The sequence below is a fragment of the Equus asinus genome, chromosome 6 (assembly GCF_041296235.1).
Source record: "Equus asinus isolate D_3611 breed Donkey chromosome 6, EquAss-T2T_v2, whole genome shotgun sequence".
In the NCBI taxonomy this organism is placed as follows: Eukaryota; Metazoa; Chordata; class Mammalia; order Perissodactyla; family Equidae; genus Equus; species Equus asinus.
Window position 1 is genome coordinate 64,623,634 of NC_091795.1, and position 14,683 is coordinate 64,638,316.

At 47.7% G+C, this 14,683-nt stretch overlaps 1 long non-coding RNA gene across 1 annotated transcript; it reads right to left on the minus strand.

The window, feature by feature from the left end:
* Positions 1-521: 521 nt before the first annotated feature.
* LOC139045601 (uncharacterized) lies at positions 522-2,267 on the minus strand. The gene is made up of 3 exons (XR_011504297.1): positions 2,096-2,267; positions 1,770-1,862; positions 522-777 (listed from the first exon to the last, which is right to left on the minus strand). It is a non-coding gene; the product is annotated as an uncharacterized lncRNA (long non-coding RNA).
* Between the last annotated feature and the right edge of the window lie 12,416 nt (positions 2,268-14,683).

Sequence of the window (14,683 nt, forward strand, 5' to 3'; positions counted from 1 at the left end):
TGGCAGTCTTTCAGGGTAGAAGACACAACAGTAAGGAGGTGTGACAAACTCTGGGGCTGGGGTCTAAAAGGAAAGTGGAGGGAAGGGGAATTGATGGGTTTCTAAGGTTTCCGTGGTTAGCACGGACGTGAGCCACTCAATGTAGCAGGGCTGGTGGTCCTATCACACAGACCTGGATCATGCCAAGCTCTGCCCTTTAGATTTCAGCTCCTGTGCCTGGCGGGCTGCTGCTGCCACCGAAGGGCAGACACAGATGTCCACGGTGCCAAATGGAGGATGGTGCCAAGGCTAATCTTGGCCACAGGGCAGAGGCGGGACCTGGCCAGGGAGAGGAAATGCACTTCAATAGCTGATAAACCCATCCTAGTGCTACAGGGCCTTGGCTCCAGATCATTTCATGTCCTACCTCACAAGAACAAAATCTCAATTTAAAACAAATGCTCAGTTTACCAAACAGAAAAGGAAAACAGTAGACGATAAGAAAACAAAACAAAACAGAGTATGCTCTGAGCCATCTTTGTTCTATTATCATCATATTTTGTCTTCCAAATGAAGCATCTTTACATGTAAATCCATTTTTGTATATTTTGACTGATTGCTGGCAAGATAGAGAGACATAAATATTTCTGGAAATGGACATGGCATAAACATATCATTAGCAGGGCTGCAACTTTGTGTGTGTGTGTGGTTTGAAAAGATGTTTATGGCGAGTTCAGTCAACAGACCCTCCTCATCTCGCTCTGATCAAGAGTCTTCCAGGACTTGGGAGCGTCAGGCCTGGAGAGGATAGACAGGAAAGGCTGGGAGCTTGAGGAACATTCCAGATTCTAAGCATTAACGAAGTTAGAAACCCACCATCTGCACACTTGCTCATAACCCTTCTGATTATCTTTCTTAATTTTTAAATGTATAAAGCATGTTTGGTTGTCCCCCATGACACTGATGTTACTTTAGAAATTCCAGCTGTTACAAAGTTCTTAACAACATTACTGGGGCAACTCAGCCACCGTGAGGGGGAAGGCATTTGTGACCTCAAACTCCAGCAGAGACCAGGCCTGTAAAATACGTGTACAGAGGCAAGTGCAACTTTTCTTTTCCTTTTTAAAAATCGGAGCTAGTCACAGTGAGGCCCTGCTCTGACAGGGGAGGACTGAGTGTAAAGACGTTAGCAGCCAAGTTGCGATGGCAGTGTTTCTATGTCTGGGATATATTGCTTTGTCTAACAAGGCGCCCCAGCAGGCTTCCAATTGTGGTCTCTCTGCAGACCCTCCCAGCTGCACGGGCTGATTGACAGACTGTGGGCAGATGCGGTGCCAGACTCTAATAAAGAGAGGGCCTTGGGAAAATATAAGGCAATTATTGATGGGCAGCAATCCACTAATCAGACAATTTCAAAATTAATCCCATATTCCCTTACTGTATTAGCTTTCTTTCTTGTTTGTATTTATATGGCAAATTCATGACTTCAGTGAAAATTCTTCCCTCCAGCCCAATTATAGCTCTCCGAGGGCATTAAATTAAAAAACAAGAGATATTGAAAGTGGCTTGCAATTAGTTTCTTTAGTTAAAGATGCTGCACGCACTTAGCAGCAGTGGGGTTCATAACAGGATGCACAATAATAAAAGTAAACACGCGTATTGTTTCCCCTCATCTTGACAGGGTGAGGGCTGGTAAGAGTAATGTGCCTGGCATTGCTCTAGACCAGTGATAATGGGTTAAATAATTGTGATTTGATTTTGGAGCTGATTAGATTTGCATAAAATCCTACCCAAAAGTCTTGACAGGCTCCAAACATCTCAGGATGATCCGCCTTCCTCCTTTGCTGTGGCCCGTCCTGGTGGCCTCCTCCGACTTTCCTGTGCTGCGTTAAAAATGTGGATTTTTTACAATAAAGTCATTTAGAGAAAACCCGGCCAGTTTCTATTACAGGTTTCACAGGCAGGATTACCTTTCAAGTAGTGATAGGAGACTTTTGAATATACATGAAGAAGTTTCAACTATTTTGCCAGTTACTGTTATAGAAGTCAATCCCTCTATGACTGTTTCCACCCTCATTTCATCTCCCTTCCCCACCCCACCCCCATTTATTTTGACCTGAAACAGATGGAAATTCTCTTTTGGTTCACTGTAAAAATTGCTTCTGCAGAATGCTTCCTGATTGCATAACTTGACCACCTCAACTGAGGAAAGCTGAGTATCTGCAGGATTTGGAGAACTTAGATGGCCAGAGTCTCCTATTGGGAGCCGGAAGATTATGGCTGTCCTGGTCTCCCAGCCACGGCAGACTGTCTCCCTTCACCCCCGTCCAGGCTCAGCTATGTTGCAATCTGCTCTGTCAGTCCTGTCCTTTGGCAGGAAGGAGTGAAGCTGGTCCAGTGTACCAGCTCTGGTTCAAGTACCATTTGATGCTCTTCCCCTTCTGACCCTCGCCCTAGTTTTAGCAACTGACCTCAGGGCTAGTTTGGAAATACTCAACATTCATGCCTCTGCTCTTCCCGCCTGTGCCCGGAGTGACATTGGTAATCGATCATGAAACTCTTTTCTGGAAGCATTCTTAGAATCTTGTCGTAAATCTTAGACTCTAGATGAATCAGGTGTAGGAGCATCCAAGCGATTGGTTCAAAAAGAAAAAGCTGGATGTGAAGAAGCTGACAAGAGTGAAGAGGGCTTTCCATTCCGATCATTGGGATGAGGAGTAAGAGAAAGGGAGGAAGGGGAAACAAAGGAACAGAGTAGAAAATATGCAGAGTTTGTGGAGGGAATCCTGAGGAGTCCAGCCTGCCTGGAATGAACACGGCAGAGACAAGCAGATGGGAACCAGAATCTTGTTCAACATGGTTCCCTTGGACTCAATACCAATTGGTCAGAGCTGGCATGCAGCCTGGCCAAGACCAAGCCCTTCCACCCGACCCAGATCTGGGGCTCAGTTCTCTGGGCCTGTGTCCTTGTACTGATGGCCTTCACAGAACACTAGTCTCTCTCCTTAAGATTAGGGCCCTGGGCCTGAGGCTTGGCCACTTGCTGCAAAACTTCCCCAATGCTCTGTCTGCCTGGCTTTTGGGGCATCGCTTGTTCCTGGATATCCACTCTGGACCTCTGGGGAGATCCTCCTTGAGACCCTCACTGTTACACTGACTCCTTGATGGCTGCTGCTGTTTGTTTCCATGCCCTTTAGATGTCACATTCTGCTATACTTGGCTTTCTTCCAGAATCTGCTATACCCTGCTCATAGGTCTAGTTCCAGGTCCCCGTTGCTACCGTCATCCATGCGTGGCTGTACCATGAAATGTAATACTTAGGGGGTGAGGAGGAGATAAAACCAGGCCTATACTAAAACTTTCTCTGCAATGCTAACCCAGGAAAGAGAAGTTCAGAAGTATCTCAGAAGAGATGCAAAATATGAATTTTTCCTTCTCTAAAAAGTGAACTGTAAGAAAAGAAAAAGAAGCAAAATGACTAGGATGATTTAGAACTTCAAATCAGTGTCATATAAGAAACACAAAGACGATGAGACTCATTGAGTAGGTGTCGAGGATACAACAGATGCCTTAAAACATTGAAGGGCCGTCGTGTGGAAGGAAGAGCGGATGTGTTTCTGCATGGTCTTAAGAGGTGGAATGAGGTCAATGAATGGAGGCCTCAGGAAGTCAGGTTTTGATTTTATCTAAGGAAATACTTTCTAAAAGCCAGCCATTTCTGAAGATAGAGGGGCTCACCCAATAGACGATGACAGCCCTGTCACTGTGGGTGTTCAGGCAGAGGCTGAACAACAGTTTGGTAAGGATGTTACTTCAGAACTTTGTCTTCACATGGACATGTCAACAACTCTAGGGTCACTTTGAGCCTTAAGAAGAAATGGTTTGGTGTGAATACAGAAAAAGTGATAAGGCCATTATCTTTGCACCTATTGAATCCAACCAGTTCGGATGGGGGTCAGCTGCTATTCCCTTGCTGTACCAGGGGGTCAAATGAAGAAGAGAGCATTGGGATTTCCTGACCTTTCCTCAATATCTCATAGCTAGCTTTTGTTCAAAAGTTTTTTGCTTCGTCAGTTCCTTTCCTCATAAAGCAACCTCCAGTTCGGTTATTAAAGGCTTTCTTGGCCACCCACAGAAACTACAGCTGAGACCCATGAGCAGGTGTTTTTCTTTTTAGTGGCTTTTCCATAAGGACGATTTATACTGTGGAGACTCAAATTAACTCTCATATCAGGCCCCTACTCAAGCAGTTCCAACGGCTCCCCACTGCCTGCTGGAGTGGCCTCCCTCCTTAGCCTGGTGGCCATGGCCTTTTAAACCTGGTTCCCACCTGCTTGTCCAGCCTCATCTCTGCCCTTTTTGCTCCAGGCAGGCTGGGCTCCTCAAGGTTCCCTCTATACACTCTGCATATTCTCCACTCTATTCCTTGGCTTCCCCTTCCTTCCTTCCTTTCTCTTACTTTCCATCCCAACAATCTGGAATGGAAAGCCCTTCTCATTCTTGTCAGCTTCTTCATATCCAGCCTTTTCTTGATGTTTCCAACACCTGATTCATCTCTGTGTATAAAAGCCTCTGAATTGCATGAGAAGCTTTCTTCCAAATGGAGTGGGATTTCCATGGGGCAGCAAGGAGACAGAAACAACTGAAAAGAGAGACTTCCTTATGGCTCCTTGTTGGTTTGAGGTGTTTAGTCAACATCAAAAGCAGTGGGATCCAGGGAACCTATCTTTGTGTAGTAGGCAAACATGAGAAGTATCTTCTTATCCACATGGCAGGTGGATCAAGACAGGTGCTGCGGGTCAACTCCTGGCCTGGGTGGAAGAGGAACGGAATGACTGACCTGTTTTGCAGGTCCTGTGTGTGGGGCTCTGTCTCTCTAACCTCTGGTGTTTCCACTTTGGAGGCTCAGGACTGAGAGGGTCAGGAATGCTGCCCACGAAGATGAGAAAGAGGGCTGACGTCAGAGGTAAGTCAAGACTCTCTCTGGAAGTCGCTCGTCATTCTGAAGCTCTGAAAGCACTGTTGCTCAAATCGTGTATCATCAGTAGGGAAAATAGAAGGTGATGTAGTCTGAAGACTTGAATTCTAGTTCCAACTCTTCCACATATTAGCTGGGTGATCTTTGCCAAGTTGCTTCATATTTCTAAATTTTAGTTTCCACATCTGTATAATAGTGATAATAATACTATTCAATACTTCGTGGCTGATGTAAGGATCAAATTAGAAGGTGATTTGCAAATTGTAAAGTCTTGGAAAAAGTTTTACACTGTGGAGTCTTTACCTGGAAAACACTTGTTGGATCTGGTCTCAGACAGCAAGATGATGCAGGAGGCCGCGTGCCCGGCACGTATGTAAGGAGGCCGTGGAATGGACATAGACCACTGGGCGCCCAATAGAGTCTCTTTTTTGTTTGTTTTACTTTTTTATTGAGATATAGTTCACATAATATAAAATTCACTACTTTGAAGTATACAATTCAGTGGTCTTTAGTATACACTATGACATACAGCCATCACCCATATCTAATTCCAGAACATTTCCATCACCCCAAAAAGAGACTCTGTCTCTCCCTATACCCCACAGCTGTGTGTGGTGGGGGCGGAAGGTGGGGAACCATAGCAACCACAATCTACTTTCTGTCTTTATAGGGTTACCTATTCTGGGTATTTCATATAAATGGAATCATATAATAAGTAGCCTTTTGTGTCTGGCTCTTTTCACTGAGCATAATGTTTTTAAGGTTCATCCACACTGTAGCATGTTAAATTTCATTCCTTTTTATGGCTGAATGATAGTCCATTGTATGGATATATCTCATTTTGTTTTTCCATTCATCAGTTGATAGACATTTAGGTGGTTTCCACTTTTTAGCTTTTGTGGATAATGCTGCTATGAGCATTGGTGTACAAGTATCTGTTTGAGTCCCTGTTTTCAGTTCTTTTGGGTATATACCTAGGAGTGGAATTACTGGATCATATGGTAATTCTAGGTTTAGCTTTTTGAGGAACTGCCAAACTTTTCCACAGTGCATATGCCATTAAACATACCCACCAGCAATGTAGGAGGGTTCTGATTTCTCCATATCTTTGTCAACACTTGTTATTCTCTGGGTTTTTTTTTTTTTTTTTTGAGGAAGATTAGCCCTGAGCTAACACCCGCCGCCAATCCTCCTCTCTTACCTGAGGAAGACTGGCCCTGAGCTAACATCTGTGCCCATCTTCCTCTACTTTATATGTGGAACACCCGCCACAGCACAGCTTGCCAAGCAGTACATAGGTCCGCAACTGGGATCCGAACTGGCGAACCCCGGGCTGCTGAAGCGGACCGTGTGAACTTAACTGCTGCACCACCAGGCCGGCCCCTGGGGTTTTTTGATTAAAGCCATCCTAGTGGGTATGAAGTGGTATCTCATTGTAGTTTCGATTTTCATTTCCTTAATGAGGGAACCTAACACATTCTTAGAACTGAGCAGTCTATGAAACAAGATAGCTTAAAAGCTTCCCAGGAGACCTTCCTACAGAAGCAAAGGCTCTGAGGTGTAGTTGTCACCTCCACCTCTACTGCCACCATCTCTGCTCCTAGTAGCCAATGGTAAAGGTGCTTCTATGTGCCAAAGACTGTGCTACAGGCTTTAAGGATAACAGCTCTATAAATTAGGTATTATTGTCCCATTTATGGTCGTGGAAACTGAGGCGTAGAGATGTTAAATAACTTGCCCAAGGTCATACAACTGAGTAGGGAGGCTGCTAGGACTTAATTCCAGGTGTGTCTGACTCCCAAGCTGGGCTCTTAACTACAATGCCACAGTGGTTCCTGCTGGAGGAGGAGACGATCAAGCAGACTCTCCACTCTCAACATTCGACAAACGCTTCCTGGGCGCCCGCTGTGCGCCAGAGTCTGTGCTGCGCAATATGGCCACCAGTGAAGCTGCTCCATGGGCCAGCTCACAGTCTGGAGAGTTCTGAGTTTGCCAGTGATTTTTGTAGAGTGGAGAAATGAGTTTTATAATTTTTATTTGATTTAGCCCTCAAGTTGTTAACACCTCCAGTGCAGGGGCTGGGGAGAGGGTTGTCTATAAATATTAGCTCCCAAAGTAAAAATGACTCTTTCATCTCGGCAGACCTAATTAAGCTGTTGATTAGAGAAGGATCAACACCTCCGTGTGTAACAAAAGATGCTGTCTGTCAGCAGGAGGTTCTGTCAGGGCAATTTCTCCTGCAATTTAGAACATTTGGGAAGACAGAACCCAGGCAACCCAGTGTGTCAAAAGGGACAGATCTTACGTCACACAGCTCCCCCACCAAACACACACACACACTGCCCCAGAGAGACTGGAAACCCTGCAGCCCTGCCACGTGGGAAGCATTTAACGTCTCTCTAATAGAAATAGAGGCTTCAAGCAATACACAAATTTGCTGACAGAATCAGTACAGCTTATTGGGCACAAATGGAGCCTGGCAGCTCTGGAGTCTGTATGTGTCTGGAGGACTAAGGCCAGCCCGGGAGGTGAGTGGCACTCCAGGCTCTGATCTTCTGGGTGGGGTGGGCAGAGAAGCCAGCCCAGGCTTCTCCTTCTCCATCTCTCCAGGGGCCCCGGTTGCCCCCATGGGGCAGGCAGATGTGGCAACCCTTTCATGGGAGGAGCTGTGAGAAACTGCCTTTCCTGAAGTCTCCATGGTGAAGAACAGGCTTTTTCTATGGGGATCCAGGAAGTCTACCTTTGTGTAGCAGGCAAGAATGAGAAGCATCTTCTTGCAGGAAAGCCTGTCTACCCAAGTGTGAAGATCTGCCTGGTCAGCCAGCAGCAAGGATTCACTGCCCTCTGCCCTGTCCCCATCCCAAGGCCATTCACAACAATGGCAGGAAAGTGACAGAGTAACAGCTGCACTGGCTGGGCCTCCCTGGGTTCAACATTGAAGGACAACAGCCACCCAAGGGAGCAGGAGGAGTGAGTGTATGTGAGGGGAGAGGGGACGACTTTCCCTGTGGGAGATGAAGGACGCTCCGAACTCCAACAGTGGTTGGTATTTATGGAGCTCTGACCGTGTACCAGGCACTGTTCCACACACTTTACCTATGTTAACTCATTCAATCCTCATAATGACCCTATGAAGTGGGTATCACTAACCCCAAATTACAAATGAACAGACTGAGGTCCAGAAAGGTTAAGGAACTTGCCTGCAGTCACACAGCTGACAAGTGGGCTCAGGCTGCCTCCAGAGCCTGCATCCGTGACCACTGTACTATGCTCTCTATGGACTGTGGGCACACTAGTCTGTGTATTTTCCAGCAACATGAATGGCTCATATGAATCTGATTCCCTTTGTCTACTTATCTGTATACTCAGGATGACATGAGAGGGAAGGTTACTGAGTTGGGGGAATTCCCATAAAGGAAAGGGAAGAAGGGAATGGAGAAATTCATCCATTATGCAACACATTTTTTTATTGAGCAACTGCTATGTGCCAGTTACAGTCTTGAGCTCATGGAGCAAAAGAAATCAACAAAGAAGTTTAAAAAATTGCACGATGTGATCAGTCCCAAAGGGGACCAAGAGAGAGGATGATGGGGCTGGAAGGAGAAACCAATGTTAGAGAGGGCAACAGGCGGGTCTCTCTTAGGTGACGATAAGGTGGAGACTAGTGTTAGCCCTGTGAGGGGCGCTGGGAAGGCATTCCAGGAGTGCTGGTGCTGCCGGCTCTGAGGGAGAAGCAGGCTTGGTGGATGGAGCCTCTGATAGACCACTGTGCCAGGGAACTGTAAACTGAGGACGGGCTGTGTGATGAGGCCAGGGAGCCGAGGTGGGGACCACATCACGCAAACTGATGACTTTGGATTTGGTTCTGAGAGCAAATCCACTAAAGGGTTTTAATCAGGAGAGCGACATCAAAGGACTGTGGCTTCTGTGAGGAGAGCGCCTTGGAGGGGGCTAAGGATAGCAGGGGAGACAGGAGGCTGCCCCGTATAACTGAGGGGCACAGAGGCTCAGGAAGGACAGGAGGCCTGGGAGCAGCAACGAGGGGAGTTAGCAGTGGGCATCAAGAGTCCTGAAGATGGGGCGCCCACTGGACGAGGTGGTATTTCCTCTCAAAGGGTGACACCTCTAGGGGTCTTGCCAAGATGAACAATTAACAGACATCCCAGAGTCGCCCTGCAGGTACCAGCCACAGCAGACACCTTCAAGACAAGAAGGAGTTTGTAAGCTTTTTCCTCAGAGAGAAAAATGCAGGTAAAGTCAGGAGGCGTGTGCCATGCTCCTCCTGGTACCAGAAGGGAGAGTGATGGTGGCTTTAGGAAAAGCCAGAACTCTGGCACTTGCAGGAGAAGAGGACATGGGAACCTCTGCCGGAAGTGACCAGAAGGGCCAGGAGGGCACCATTCCCTCACAGATACTCTCAGAGCACTGACCACGCTGCAGGCCCTTGGGAAGCAGGGAAGGCTTCATGAGGAGGTGGCCTTGTTGGTGAGCCTGGGAGGCTGCCCAGGTGTTCCGCAGGTGGAGGACAGAGTAGAGGTTTTCCAGATGGAACCCTGCGGACTAGAATGCTGCCTTCCGGAGCCCAGGAGACAGTTCCCTGTGGCTGCAGCCTAGGACGGGGGAGGAAGGAGGGAGGGCTGGTGGCCAGACTGTCAAGGGCTGGAGCAGAGTTTTCCACTGACAGAGCCTTGAGCCACCCCACCCACCACTAACAAGTCACATAAATGGGAAGGGCGTCTTGGCCTGGCCTGTTAAATGTCGGGGCTCCGTACCTCCACTGACCACATGCCCAGGGCAGAGGTGTGTGTGGCCAACTGCCCACAGCCTGCCCACGCGGCCACCTCATACACTATGCATCCAGGAAGAGAAGCAGTCACGTTGGATCTAAACGTTAATAAAAACGAAATCCCTGAGCAGTCACTGAAATTAGCCTGGGTATGATTGAAATGCCAAGGCAAGTCTTGTTATTTTTATGAAGCCGTGAATAATATAAGTATCCAATTGATAAAATGTTATTAAAGCTGACAGCCCTTAAGTGATCTAAGTGGTAAATATTGAAATGAGGTCTCCGCCACACTGTGCCCGGGGGCCCGCGGCGGCAATAAGCATTCAACAATGATTCTGCGGGCTCCGGGGAGCTGCAGAGCTTGCGGGGAGCAAATGCGCTCTTCCTAAATAATTAAGCCGGGATTCCGGGGATGGATCGCAGATCCTTGTAGTGGTTTGTTAATGTCCGAAGGAACTGGCTTCAGGCAAGGCCTCTGTTGCGCCATCCCTCCTACCACTGGGGTGAGAGGAGGCAGGGAGGGGCTGGCTCCACTCCCCCTCGGCCCCCAAGGAGCCTGCATGGAGCAAGCAGCATATTTTAACCTTTATTTATAATATAAACAGATTGGTGCAGCCTGAGGGCAGCTAATAGTTGATGAGCAGTGGGGCTGCCACGTGGGTTAGAGATTTTATTAGCACTGCCTAGAAAAAAAAACCCGCACCATAGAGAGAAATTTAAAAAGCGGAGCCTCCCTGATAATCGTTAAAGATGTGGCAGGGAGCATCCTTCTTTTCTCTACTCTTGGAAAAAGGAAGCAGAGGATCTCTAAAAGTGGTTATCTGTTCCATCATTAGCTGAGGCCAGCTGTGCTGGGGCAGCCTGGGCCTCCCTGAGTTTGGCCAGGCGAGGAGTGACACTGTTCTCAGCCCCTTCTAGGGCTTTGCGAATAGGATGCTTCTTTGGTGGCCAGGGGGTCCCCAGTGCCATCCGTTTAGCCGATCCCCTGTGGGGTGCTGGTGTGTCTCTGAGGTGAGGATGGGGAATCTGACTGGCTGCAGACCCGTGGAGCTGACCTGAGCTTCCTCCTCTCCGAAGTCACTTGTCACTTCCAGCAGCATGTGCCAGAAGAAGAGCACCATGAGGGGGCATCCCGCTTGCCCATGCTGGGAGCACGAACAGTGAGAGCCGCAGGGGCACCGGGGGAGGAAGCTCTTGGAGATCAGGGAGGTGGAGAAGCTGTTCCCGGAGGAGGTGCGCTTCAAGCTGACTTGTGCAAGACAGAGAGGGCAAAGGCAGGGAGGTGGGACTGTGGGTAGAGCCCTGTGTGGCCCTACGATGACAGAAGGGCCAGCAGAGGTGCCTGAGTCACAGATTTTGTGTCCAGCACCTGCCGGGGCCTGTCTGGGAACGCAACAAGGCAGGGAGGGGAGGAGTGGAAAGCGGTCTGGAGAAAGGGCGCGAGGTCCTCTGGTCCCTGGAGCCCTGCGGAAGGCAGGGTAGTGCCTGGTGTCAGGATTTGGGGGCAGATGGGGAGATTCTGCTCTAATCCATCCCTTAGAAGCCAGGACATTCACACCGAGAGCCTGGGGCCTTTCAGTGGAAAAATGTGCCCACTTGTCCCAGTAGCTGAGGATTGAGGAACCTGCCCTGGGTCTGCACTGTCTCTGGGGTGGCTCCAAGCTGCCCGTTCTTTCACATCCTTCCTAAGGCTGGAGCGAGGACAGTCGACCCCACTTCATTCATTAAAGTCCTCCAGGCTCCCGGTGGAAAATGGCAGAAATCATGATGGTACAATAATGGTTTACACAATGATTTTCACTTCAGAACGTTATTTACTTTTTCATAATCTACTTTATAGAGAAGGAAGCAGAGCCTCAGAGAAGTTAAGTAACATGCCCTAATGACACAGCAATGCAGAATCTGGCTTTACAAACCAACATTGCTGACTTTTGGCCCAAGGAAGACAAGCTTTTTAAAAATCGAATCTCTGCTCCCTAGTCCTGATTTCACCCTTCATTTCCAACCAACTGCTGCCTTCGTAGCCTCTTCAGGGTCTGCGCTGTACCAGCTGGATGGGCTCTCTCAAGCTGGCCTGGGGGCTGGCTGCTTCCTGCAAGGCCTTGGGGGAGAGCTCTGCTTGTACTGGGGCCGGCCGGCTGCTGCCCAGCTGGTACCACAGGTTCTGCTCTGCACTCAGTCTGCCCTGCCCCTTTTCTCTGTGCTCAGTGTGCTGCACAGCCTCCACTTCCAACTTCCATGAAAATAGAAATTGCTCCTTCCCTGCCCTCTGCCCTCCAACTCCAGGCAACGAAATAACTCCGTACGCATGAGTCAGCAGTCAGAACACCTCCTTACACTGGCCCAGGTTTTCCACACTCGCCATCACTCTAGGCTTGCTACAAGCCTGCTAGGGCTAGATGGGCGTTCCCCAGGTTGCGGTTGGGGAAACTGAAGTTTAGAGCAGCAGATGGGAACTTAGCCTAGTTCCCCAAAGTCTCCTGGTGCCAAAATATTCTTCCTACCACAACTCACTGATGTCCAGTATTGCAGGACGCCAAAGGCAGCCTGGAGGTCTTGAAGAATAGGTAGCAGACCCCAGAAAACAAGCTGCTCTTGGGGAGAGATGACCCTTCTGGGCTAGATGAGCGAATGAATGGGGTGGGGCTTGCCTTACCAGCCATTTTGAAAGGAAGGATTATGGGATATTTTTAAGGAACAGATGCAAGAGCTCTTGGGGGTGGGCAGTGGCTTTGAGTCTAGCTGAAGAAGAGGGAACAGTGGACAAATGCGTTACAGAATATTTACGCTTCCAAAAGATTCCAGCGGCCCACTTGTATGTCTCAACGCCTCTTTGGGCCTCTGTAAACAGCAAATCGATTGAACGTCAGGCTTGTTTTCATAGCTGTCCTGCACACTGGGAGTATTAGATGAAGCAAACCTTTTATTTAGTTCCTGACAGGTAATTAAATTTGCCTCTGCATTGGTTTGTGATCCAGCCAAAGAGCCGGGAGTAGCATTCTGAGTGGCTAGAGCTACTTGCTGGAATATTACAACTTAATTTTGCCTCTCCAGTTACAAATAGAGATCTTGATTCTCTGGAAAGTTTGACTCAGGCTTGGGGGGCTCCAGGTTGGAGATTTCATTTTTTCCAACAGGAGTTTGCTCTCCCTGGAAACCCCATTTCCACATTTTTTCCAGAGTGACATACTGTGGGAAAAACTGAAAGTTACAAAGTAAAGAAAAACAGCAGTTGGCAATAGTGAGGGAAGATATCCAGCGCCTTCCAAACGACCCGTTTCTTTGGGAACCAGGAAAGAAATATTATTTCAATGACAGAAAGAAGTTGTCGATTCCACGTTCATTGCAAATGCCAGAAAGAGCGACTGTGGCTCTGAGAGTTTTTATAAAGAACCTCTTGGATTGGGACATGCAGGAGGAAGCTGACAGACTCGGTTTCCCCAGGACCACAGGTATGTGGGCACAACCTTGTGCACCAGGCTGGACTGCAGAGGATAAGGGCAGAAGGTCTTTCCTGGCATTGGGGCCCATCTTGCTCCTTGTTCTAGAGACGGTGAAAGAGAAGTTACTCTCCCAGGCCTGAGCTTCCCTGAGTATTCCTTCTTGGAGCCAGAATGGGGCCGGAAATGATTTTCTCTTCTCCTTGATTGTCTGCAGTTTCAGGATGATGTGGCAAGGTGTCTCTTTATCCTGATCTGTACTCGGGATAAAGGAGCTGTCTCTCTTCAATTCTGGAAAATTCCCAGCATCATCTCTTTGAATATTGCTTCTGTTATTCCTTCTATTCTTTTTACTGGAGCTTCTATTAAATATATAATATTTATGTATTATATTACTATATATTATTTATTATATTATTATATTGAGAGGCTCCATATAGCCTCTTAATCTATCCTCCGGTTCTCTTAAACCTCATCTATATATATAATTTCTTTTTTGTCTCTATCTGCATTCTGAGCAAATACCTTGGTACTATCTTTCCATTTATTATTTTTCTCTTTAACTATATCCCAAGTAGAATTTATTCTACTAAATTTTTTATTTCCTTGACTGTACTATTTTATTTCCAAGATTTGAGTTTTGTTTATTTTTATATCTGTCTCTATTTCTCCTCTATTTTATAATTTTAAACATGTAATTGCTAGTTCTTCCTTTACTTCTATCTCCTTTACCTAAATGGACTTACTCTAAATTTGTTTTTGGGTTTCTCTATTATTCTCTTTTCATTTGGAGTAAATTCATTTCCTGATTGTTGATTTTTCAGGCTCTGTTTCTGAGGTTAGCGTTCCTCGTGTGCTTTGGAATTTTGTTTGCAGCTCATCTGAAATGGAGTTTTGCTCTCCTTCTCGCTCTCTCTGCACTTACCCCTCCGTTTAGCAGTTTTGCAGGGTCCTGACGCAGTGTCCCAGGAATCCTGTCTACACCCACACCTGGGGTTCGTGCCTCAGCTCTCAGGCCCTGGCTGTGGGCTGCGCTGTTTCGCCACCCGCTCCAGAGGAGCCAGAGCCTTGAGAAGCACTCAGAGCTACTGTCCACCTCATTTCAGGGGCAGGGGACCGCAGCCCGACCCCTGGTTTCAGACCGTGACTCTGGATCCAGCTCTTTGCCTCTGGGCCCTGCTTTTAGGCGTCGCTATCCTGCAATAGCTGACCTGCTGCCTGTTTGCTCGCTTGTCTTTCTGTTTGGTTTCAGGTCCTCAGAGGTGCTTCTCTGTTTTGAGCTATTGGGACTATGCCTTTGTAACATCCTCATCTCATATTTTCTCTAATGTGGTATGATTTGGAGTTCAGGAAGGCCTCCAAGCACGAACCAATGATGCTATGTTGATGCGGAGTTCTGGGGCACGGCCGTGAACCTTTGCAGGGACCTATAGAGGAAAGGAGGCCTCATGTCCCTGCCCCTCCAGAAGCATCTGGGACACAACATTTGCCAAGAAGACC